We start from the raw sequence: 11,093 nt of genomic DNA, 5'->3' as shown, positions 1-11,093 counted from the left end.
GAACTATATCTCCGAGACTTACGACGAATTCGGGAATATCGTGCTGCAAACAATCTCCCTCCTGTTGAACTTCCTGATTTCAAAAATATTTTCCCTTCGATACCCGAGATGGCAGAACCAGCTCGTGCTCTTCGAGATTACGCCGCTCCATCGCAAGATGAACCGCATTCAAGTATTGCTCCACCCGCAATCGAAGCAAACAACTTTGAACTTAAACCTTCACTGTTGCAGGCAGTGCAACAGAACCAATTCTCTGGAAATCCTACCGAGGATCCAAACCTTCATTTATCCGTATTTGTCTAATACGCTGATACTGTTAAAGCTAATGGTGTCACTTTAGAGGCAATTCGACTTCGTCTTTTTCCTTTCTCGTTAAGAGATAGCGCTAGAAGATGGCTTCAATCTCTTCCTTCCAACTCAGTCACCACATGGAACGAGTTGAAGAAAGTTTTTCTTGCTCGATTTTTCCGCCAAGCAAAACAGCTATGTTAAGAGCCCAGATAAATGGATTTAAACAGAAAGATAACGAGTCTCTTTTCGAAGCATGGGAAAGATACAAAGACATGATGAGACTTTGTCCACACCATGGTTTAGGAGACTGGTTAGTAATTCATACCTTCTATAATGGTCTCCTGTACAACACGAGGTTAATAATAGACGCCGCCGCAGGTGGTGCACTAATGAACAAACCTTATGCTGATGCTTACCAACTTATCGAAAGCATGGGTCAAAACCACTATCAGTGGGGAAGCGAACGAACAATGGTAGAAAAACCTCAAACGAAAACTGGCATGTACGAGATAAGTAACCTTGATCATGTTAATGCAAAAGTGGATGCTCTGGTCCAGAAAATTGAAAGTTTAAATGTATCACCTCCAGCCACCGTGGTTGCCATAACTCAGAATTGCGAAGTCTGTGGAATCCAAGGTCACACTCCTGCAGATTGTCAACTCCTAACAGGAATCCAAGCGGAGCAAGTAAACTATGCTCAAGGAAGCCCCTACCCGCATACCTACAACTCAAATTGGAAGAATCATCCCAATTTTTCATATAAGAGTAATAATGCTTTATACGCACCTGGACAATCTCCAAATCAAGCCCCAGCTATACCTCCGGGATATCAGAAGCCAATCCCATCTACACCTAATAATAACGCCCCTAGGAAATCCAACTTGGAAATCATGATGGAAAACTTTATAGCTTTTCAACAACAAACCAATAAAGATTTCTTAAACCAGAATGTACACACTGGCGAACAAATTAAACAACTAGCAAGTAAAGTAGATGCCCTGGCTACCCATAACAAAATGCTCGAAACGCAAATTTCACAAGTAGCTTAACAACAAGCGCCTACTGCTGCCCCAACTGGTACATTTCCTGGCCAACCCCAACCTAACCCAAGAAGCCACGCTCATGCAATTATACTGAGAAGTGGAACGGAAGTGGAAAGACCGTCTGACTCAAGGATAGAAAACCAAAACTCTAAAAAGTCAACTGAGGAGGAAAGTGAACCTAAGGAAAAGAAAGAGAGTAATAAGGAACCCATAGAAAAGAAGGAACCTTATGTACCTCCACCACCTTATAAACCACCTATCCCTTACCCTCAAAGGCTTATTAAAACCAAAGATGCGAGCCAATTCAAAAAATTTGTTGACCTACTAAAACAATTAAACGTCACAATTCCGTTTATAGAAGCTATTATGCAGATCCCCTCATATGCCAAGTTTTTAAAAGAAATTCTTTCTAATAAAAGGAAACTTGAAGATAGCGAAACCGTTACACTCACCGCTGAATGTAGCGCTATAATCCAGAATATGCCTCCTAAACTTAAAGACCCGGGTAGTTTCTCTATACCCTGTCACATAGGAAAATTTGTCATTGACAAAGCCTTATGCGATTTAGGAGCCGGTATTAGTGTTATGCCTTTATCCATATGCAAGAGACTTGAAATGGGAGAATTAAGACCAACTAAAATGTCTGTGCAACTAGCAGATCGTTCCGTCAAATATCCTGTAGGAATTCTTGAAAACGTTCCAGTGCGCATAGGTCAATTCTACATTCCAACTGATTTTATAATTATGGATATTAGAGAAGATAAAGTTACACCCATTATACTGGGAAGACCGTTCTTAGCAACAGCCGGTGCGATCATAGATGTAAAACGAGGACGACTCACTTTCGAAGTAGGAGAAGAGAAAATTGAGTTCATTCTTTCCCAATTTTTGAAAGCACCTGCAATAGAAGATACATGTTACTTCATGGATATCATCGATGAATGCATAAAAGAAACGAAGTTAGAAAAAGACAAATCATCTGACTATCTTGTAGAAGACAAACTCAACCAATGTTTAGCAATAACACCGGACCCTACGCAATGCCTTAAGAAACCAACCTTAGACCTGAAAACACTTCCCAAAAATCTGAGATATGAATTCCTAGACTTAGAACTTGAACGACCAGTGATAGTTAATGCTGACCTAGGAAGACTCGAAACAGAAAAACTCCTGCATATCTTAAGAAAATATCCAACCGCACTAGGATACAACATTACCGATCTTAAAGGAATAAGTCCTTCTATTTGTATGCACCGCATCATGCTAGAAGAAGACTGTAAAACTTCTAGGGAACACCAGAGAAGACTAAACCCGATCCTGAGTGAGGTAGTGAAGAAGGAAATAACCAAGTTATTAGAGGCAGGTATCATATATCCTATATCTGATAGCAAATGGGTTAGTCCTGTACACGTAGTACCAAAGAAAGGAGGTGTAACAGTCATTGAAAATGAAAAAGGAGAAACTATAACCAAACGAATCGAATCGGGATGGAGAATGTGCATTGACTATAGGAAACTAAACAAAGCAACCCGAAAAGATCATTTCCCTTTACCATTCATTGACCAGATGTTAGAACGATTAGCAAAACATTCTCATTTCTGCTATCTAGACGGTTATTCAGGTTTCTTTCAAATACCAATTCACCCTGATGACCAAGAAAAGACAACGTTCACGTGTCCTTTTGGTACCTTCGCTTATAGACGAATGCCGTTTGGCTTGTGTAATGCTCCTGCAACCTTCCAAAGGTGCATGATGGCAATATTCGCCGATTTTCTAGAAAACATCATGGAAGTATTTATGGATGACTTTTCCGTATGTGGACAAAGCTTTGAAGAATGCCTTGAAAACCTAGAGAGAGTTCTAGAGCGATGTGTAAAAGTAAACCTAGTACTTAATTGGGAAAAATGCCACTTTATGGTACAAGAAGGAATTGTTTTAGGACACATCATCTCGAACAGAGGAATTGAAGTAGACAAAGCTAAAATAGAGGTAACCGAAAATCTTCAACCCCCGAAAACTGTGAGAGAAGTACGAAGCTTCTTAGGACATGCCGGTTTTTACCGACGATTCATTAAAGACTTCTCTAAAATAACTAAACCTTTAACCGGGCTATTAATGAAAGATGCTGAATTCATATTCGACAATAAATGTTTAGAAGAATTTCAAACACTTAAACAAGCACTGATCTCCGCACCCATAATGTAGACACCAGATTGGAATGAACCATTCGAAATAATGTGTGATGCTAGTGATTACGCTGTAGGTGTTGTTTTAGGACAACGAAAGGATAAAAAGCTTCATGTTATATATTACGCAAGTAGAACTCTAGATAAAGCACAAATGAATTACGCCACAACCGAGAAAGAACTTCTAGCAGTAGTGTTTGCGCTAGATAAATTTCGTTCTTACTTGGTCGGAGCCAAAATAATCATCTACACTGACCACGCTGCTATCAAATACCTCTTAACAAAAAAGGATGCTAAACCTAGACTCCTAAGGTGGATCCTGTTGCTACAAGAGTTCGATCTGGAAATCAAAGACAAGAAAGGAACTGAAAACGTAGTAGCAGATCACCTCTCTAGACTTGAGAACCTTGAACCGGAAAGAACATCAATTAACGATGATTTCTCGTACGATAAACTTATAGCTACTTTGGAAGAAAATAAAGCTGATAAACAGGTAGAAACCACCTTAGCTATATCTGTTACACCGTGGTACGCTGACCTCGTCAATTATTTAGCTGCCGGAATAGTTCCACCTACCTTATCCTACCAGCAGAAGAAACGATTCTTCTATGACATAAAACACTATTACTGGGATGACCCCTTACTTTTTAAAAGAGGTCCCGATGGTATTTTCCGTCGGTGTATACCCGAAGAAGAAATAGAAAATATAATCCAACACTGTCACTCCGCTCCTTATGGTGGACATGCAAGTACATCCAAGACCTGCTCTAAAATCCTACAAGCCGGTTTTTATTGGCCAAATATATGGAAGGATGTACATGCAGCTATTAAGAAATGTGACAGATGTCAACGCACAGGAAACATATCTAGACGTGACGAGATGCCACAAAAGGGCGTTTTGGAAGTAGAGATTTTCGACGTGTGGGGAATAGACTTCATGGGACCTTTTCCATCCTCTTTCGGTAAAAAATACATACTCGTGGAAGTTGACTACATATCAAAATGGATTGAAGTTATAGCTTCTCCAACAAACGACACACGAGTAGTAACTAGACTCTTTAAGAATATAATATTTCCAAGGTTTGGTGTCCCAAGAATAGTAGTCAGTGATGGTGGATCGCATTTCATATCCAAGGTACTCGAAAAACTACTGCTTAAATATGGCGTAAGACATAGAGTAGCGACACCTTACCACCCTCAAACCAGTGGGCAAGTAGAAGTGTCTAACAGAGAAATAAAACAGATACTAGAGAAAACAGTCGCCACTTCAAGGAAAGACTGGTCATTGAAATTACCAGAAGCTTTATGGGCTTACCGAACTGCTTACAAAACTCCCATAGGGACGACCCCATTTAAGCTCATTTATGGAAAATCCTGTCACCTCCCGGTAGAATTAGAACATAAAGCCCATTGGGCTATTAAAAATCTAAATTTAAACTATAAAGCCGCCGGCGAAAAGAGAATCCTTGATATAAGCGAATTAGAGGAACTCAGAAGAGACGCTTACGAAAATGCCAGAATCTACAAAGAAAGAACAAAACAATGGCATGATAAGCGCATATCAAGGAAAATCTTCAAACAAGGCGATACAGTTCTTTTATTTAACTCCAGACTAAAGTTATTCCCGGGAAAACTACGATCTAGATGGTCAGGTCCTTTTCAAATCACCAATGTTTTTCCCAGTGGAGCAGTAGAAATTAAAGGCAAATCTATGGAACCATTTATCGTAAACGGGCAACGTCTAAAACATTATCACTATGCAGAAAACAATGAAGATTCGCAAGTCTTGCACTTAGACGAAATGCCTCCGGAACTTATAGATTATAATTGATAGTTTTTATGTCGAGCTTGCGACATTAAACAAAGCGCTTAGTGGGAGACAACCCACAAATATTTTATCTTTTCTATTATTATTTTCTATTTTTTTCCTTAATTATTCTTTTAATTTTTGTTTAGTATTCATTCTAAATTTTTTTTTATTTATTAAAAACTTTTCTCCTCTTCTTTCGACATTTGGCCAAATCCCGACTAAAACTCTTGTTTTTCTTTTCTCTAGCTAACACTAACCTGATGGGACAAATTGATCGTATGGGTATCAAATTCAGAGGAACAGCTCAAAAACAAAAGTTTGAAGAACTAGCCACGAGAGAGATGCTACCTAGTCTGTATGCTGATGACTGGGCAATGACTGCCCTTGGACTAAGACAAAGTGTCCTGTATTTGCTGAGTCAGATTGGGTGGGAAACCGCTCCTATCCGTAGACAATTTGTCACTTACCGGAGACTGACTCTAGAGTTCCTTAGTTCTCTGATCTATCTACCCAGCCATGGAAAAGGAATAAGCAGAGGTTTCATCCAGTTCAGAATGTTTAACATGGAGTACCAATTTAATATTCAAGACTTTACCAACCTTTTAGGTTTCCCTACATCCTTTGACACATTCACAGTGAGCCAAGAAGAACTTTTTGAGTATAGAGAACTTGAACACTTTTGGGGAAGCTTGACTGGAAATGACGATCCCGAGGAACATGAGTTTCCTTCTGGAAACATACATAACCCGACCTTCCGTTATTTCCACAAGATCCTGACCCACACCTTATTTGGGAAGAAGCCAAACAGTACCACAGTTTCACGTGATGAACTCTTCATCATATTTTGTGCTTCCCAGAACCGTCAAGTAAACGGTGCCACTTTTATGTTGGCAAATTTAGACCACCGTATCCAAGATGAACGAGCACCAATTCGAATAGGCGGTTTGATAACCATGATTGGTAATGCTATCGGATTACGTCAGCCTATGCTTGACTTAAGCCCTTTTTGTGGCATTACTACTATGAGTATACCCTTCCTCTTCAACACTATGTTTATAGCAAACCTAGGATCTGACGAGTTTGAGCTTATAATTAATAACCAAGTTCTTTGCCTATTTACCATGCCCGATCCTAGGACTAGTGTTCATAACCGCAATAACTGGCTCTACAATCTGAACGAAACCCCCTCTCCTGCTAGATCCACTGAATCCATCCAAGACTATGAGATTTGTGATGACCAGATTCCTTATGCTGAATCAGACCCTCAGACACCATCTGGTTATTATGACATTGATCCTCCTCCTCAACCTGTTCAGACCGAAGAATCGGCAATACCCGACCTTAGACATCATATGCCCGGGACTGATTATAACACCGCCATTGAAGCTTTGATCTCAGAACAAGACGCCCTCAGAGAAGAGTTCGCCAACATGAGACACGAATTTCTGGATTACATGAACAGTATGACAAATCAGTTTCACGAGTTGCTATACCGTGTTAACTCCTTTGCTCCTCCGGCCAGAGATCGTGCAGATGGATAGAAGTTTTTTTTCTTAGTTATCTAGTTTAAGCTAAATTATTATTTAATGTTATTTCAAATTATGTTCGCATTTGTTTCTCTTTCGCATTTTTGTGTTTTTTCTCCAATGTTACATTATGATTATTTTATGAAGCTATTGAATTATCCTATTTTATTATGAATTATGCAATATATATCAAAAAAAAAAATTGCTCTCTACTGTTGCTGCCTACATAAATTATTAACAATATAATACATTTATGCACTATTATACAAAGTAGAATAGCATGCAGGAAAATTAAATAGAAAAATGAAATAATCTGAAGCAAAACAAAATAAGTAATAAAAATAAATTACCAAAATCATTATGAAGAACGCTAGCAGAACCATGCCAAAAAGACTGTGTGACGAGCGTCACACAATCTATCACGGACGTCACACAAAGTGCTTGTGACGCCCGTCATGCTCCTATAAAGAGCGTAACGCCCTCTAAACATGTTAACGTTACATAGCCGTTGGAGACGAACGTTACAACCCTTCAACTTTTTACCTTCCCCATTTATTCACATTTACCCATATTTATTTACTTTCCAACCACTCCCTTTCCAACTTCAACTTTTTCCTATAAATACCCACCATACCTTTCTTCCTACATCACAACTATTCTATTCAATCAAATATATTTTCTTTTCTTTCCTAATTACTTCTTCCAACTCATTCATCAGTATGGCGGGAAATCAAAATTTTGGAAACATCATCTTCCGATCTGAAGATGATAACTATCAAAGAGAGCAATTCGAGCGTTTCCAACAACGAGGTGTCACCTCTACCAGGTATCCTGATTCAACTTGTTTATAACAATTAGGATTACTTCAAGGTATCGAGTGGATGCTCCGCCTTGCCGATCTAACCTTTCTATGCACGCATAATCAACCCACCTACCCCTCCCTAACCTTAGAATTCTTAAGTTCATATGCATACAACACTCCCACCGGTGAGGACGAATTCTTAACCGGTACCGCAACCTTCCGTATGTTCAACACCGAGTACTCCCTATCCCAAAACCAATTGAGTACCATGCTACAATTCCCCATAGAAGGTCAAGTCTACCCCAGAATCCCTCCAAACCTAAACTGGAACACAGTTGCCGCTTTCGACCTCTTTAGGAAAATATCCGGCGTAGATGCCAACAACTGGGAGGAGCTCCTTGTTTCCCATATACACAACCCAACTATCCGGTCCTTTATCCACATCCTACAAAACACAGTTTTTGGAAGACCGAACAACAGCAAGGTCAACGCAAAGGAACTATTCTTCCTCGAATGCGTCTTCGAACCGAATGCTAAGGTAAACGCCGCCTCCTTCCTATTTCATCATATCCGCACCTTATGTGCTAGAGGCCGTCAACCTTTTGTAATTGGTGGATTAATCACCACCATAGCACTTGGCTTAAACCTAGGGGACCGACTCCAAACTTTAGAATCTTTACCTCCCCTCTTTATGGATATAAGCTACTGTCGGTCCAGCCGCCTAATAAAGAACAGAGTAGGCGGAAAATATTACCTTATGGTGAACAACCAGGCAGTCCCAAGCGTTGTTCTCCCCAACATTGCCTTAACCGATGTCACCAATCCCAACCGCCACCTCTATGATCTGAATGCTCCCGAAGCCACCGAGCCTTCACACACAAACCCGTCTACCGACGAGTTCGAAGAAATGGAGCAAGGTGATAACGCTCCTGCACAACAATCAGTCCCGCTCAACCCTTCCGATACTGCAGCTGGCCCATCCTCCCGACGTCGTCGACGAAGAAGGCCTGCAACCAACGACGACATCATGGATGCTATTGATGGTATGCAAGCACAGAATCTCGAAATGATGCAAATGATGCGCCAAATACAACAACAACAGGAAGAGAGGAATGCCATAACCGATCAGCGGTTCACTGAGTTGTTCAGCAGATTTGACGACTTAGAAATACGTCAACGATCACCAGGTCCAAGAACACGAGGCAGCAGGCAGCCTTAACTTTAGTTTTTTTTCTCTTTCCTTTTTTGTAATTCATTTCTCTTCCTTAAAACATTGGGGACAATGTTTCATTCAAGTATGGGGGGGGGGGGGGGGGGGGGGGCGGGGAAACCGTGTTCTTTCTATCCTCCTTTTTCTTTTTCAAGTGTGTATCTTTCTTTTCATTGTTATTTCCCTTATAAAAAAAATACAATAAAATAATATTTCTTATAATATAGATTTATTTTAAGTTAAGTCCCAAGTGTGAAAACTTTCTATTATCTATTCCCCTCAATTTTCATGAGCCATAACAAAAATTTAACACACTCAATAAGTATAAAAGTCCTTATTTTATAAAACTTGAGTGAAATCAAGACAAAAATTATTACCATAACAACGCTCTAAGAACCTCAACATGTTAGATCAGGATAAGTACATATTATACCAATCCCTCGAACTTTTAGTTTTATAGTAACCCCGAGTAGTTTATACGAGAAGTCAGCACCATCTTAATAGCAAACTACGTGGAGGACCGATGAATATAAGTGAATGATTCCCAAAGTAACATAAAAAAAATATATATATATATATATATCAGGAAATGCACTAATTAAGTTAGGTGATTCTTACCAGATCATTTAATCTAAAGGTTGCAGATCATACAAAAGCATAATATGAAAGATCCATTATGAGTTGGTTCAGCAGGTATCTGGTACTGAACTTGGTAGGGCGGACTACGGTCCGATCCCCCGCAATTTGCAATGGACTGAATAACGAAGTTATCCGACTTATGTACCAGAACTTCTAGCTAAAAGGGGATCAGAATCACTAACCGGTTACTCCACTATGTGCGCGAAAAGATAAAGGGCTTAATGTCATTTCGCTAGAATGAAAACGGGTGAAATAAGAGTAAAGGAACTAGGATAGCTATAATGGTGTTACTCGAACTGGTTTGCATAAGGTGGGGTTATCTGAGGTTGTGACGGTGGTTGTTGATGTCAAGATTAAACTCAAGTTACTTCTAAACAAGGTTTACATGCAACCTAGTACGAATTGATGTGTGTTTTGAAATTTCATCTGGCTAAAATTTTTAAAACAAGTTCTATACTGTATTTTGCTTGAGGACAAGCAAAGATCTAAGTATGGGGGAGTTTGATAACATGAAATAGTATCACATTCTAGGACTCAATTTAATTAAATTATATTATTATTTACTTCCATTTATTTCATTTTATCAGATATTACGCGGTATTTTCTTTCTATTTATCTCAGGTGGTTTATTTGAAGCACAAGTAAAAAAGGAAGAAAAGGAGGTGCAAAAAGGAATGAAAAGAAGCAAATATCAAAGGCCAAAGCCCAGCCCAAAAAGCACAGGCGTTGTGCCTGTGACGAGCGTCACAAAGGCTGTGACGAGCGTCACGCTTTACACACTCCTGTGACGAGCGTCACACATGGTGTGACGGACGTCACACCGTTCCCCTATATTTTTGGCACCAGGAACGCAACAGACCACGTTGAAACAGACCACGTTGAAGCTACTTCCACGCTTGACCCTTGGAACGTAAAGACCATGTACACGGAAAACCCTTGGAAGCAGTTACAAAAGTAGCAGTATAAATAGTAGCTTTTTGGAAAGCTCTCGGGACCACGTTTCTTCGCCGCTTTCTATTTTTCGCAATTTTTCTTTTCCAGCAGTACAAGCACATTTTTACAGCATTGCTTTTACGATTTTTATATTGTTTCCTTTGCAAATTTCTATTTTCTTTTGCAGCACTTAGTTAATTCTTTTTCGCACAATAGTTTCTACACCGGAAACTATTGTGTACCTTTCACCGGATCTAACCTTACGTTAGAATCTAGTTTTTTTTTTATTCCTTCGCTTTTATTTTTCTGTTTGATTGAAGAATTCAAGAACAAATCCAACCGGCCTGTGGTGGAGTGTTCAAGACTGCTATTTAATTTCTCAGGTTCTTTAATTATTGTTTGAATTTATATATGCCCTGCTTTACTATTTATTTATATTATTTGTCTGAGATGAATCTGTTTATGCATGATAATTATTTAAGTCTGTTTAGCATGTCTGCCTGATTTATTTAGGTATCGGTATGTAAAGTAAGCGAAATAAGGAATCAAAACCAAATTGGTTTAATTAAGTTTAAAATTAAAATCACTCTTTTTACGGTCTCAATTTACAGGTTTAATAACAAGGTTTTTGTACGAAAGTAAAAGACATAAAG

The 11,093-nt window shown here is 39.2% G+C and overlaps 1 non-coding gene across 1 annotated transcript; it reads right to left on the bottom strand.

The window, feature by feature from the left end:
* Nucleotides 1–485: 485 nt before the first annotated feature.
* On the bottom strand, nucleotides 486–592 carry LOC127115998 (small nucleolar RNA R71). The gene has a single exon (XR_007800990.1). It is a non-coding gene; the product is annotated as a small nucleolar RNA R71 (small nucleolar RNA).
* Between the last annotated feature and the right edge of the window lie 10,501 nt (nucleotides 593–11,093).

Source organism: Lathyrus oleraceus, chromosome 1 (genome assembly GCF_024323335.1).
Source record: "Lathyrus oleraceus cultivar Zhongwan6 chromosome 1, CAAS_Psat_ZW6_1.0, whole genome shotgun sequence".
Lineage (NCBI taxonomy): Eukaryota > Viridiplantae > Streptophyta > Magnoliopsida > Fabales > Fabaceae > Lathyrus > Lathyrus oleraceus.
The sequence above is the reverse complement of the archived record's forward strand: the minus strand, read 5'-3'. Positions and strand labels throughout refer to the sequence as shown.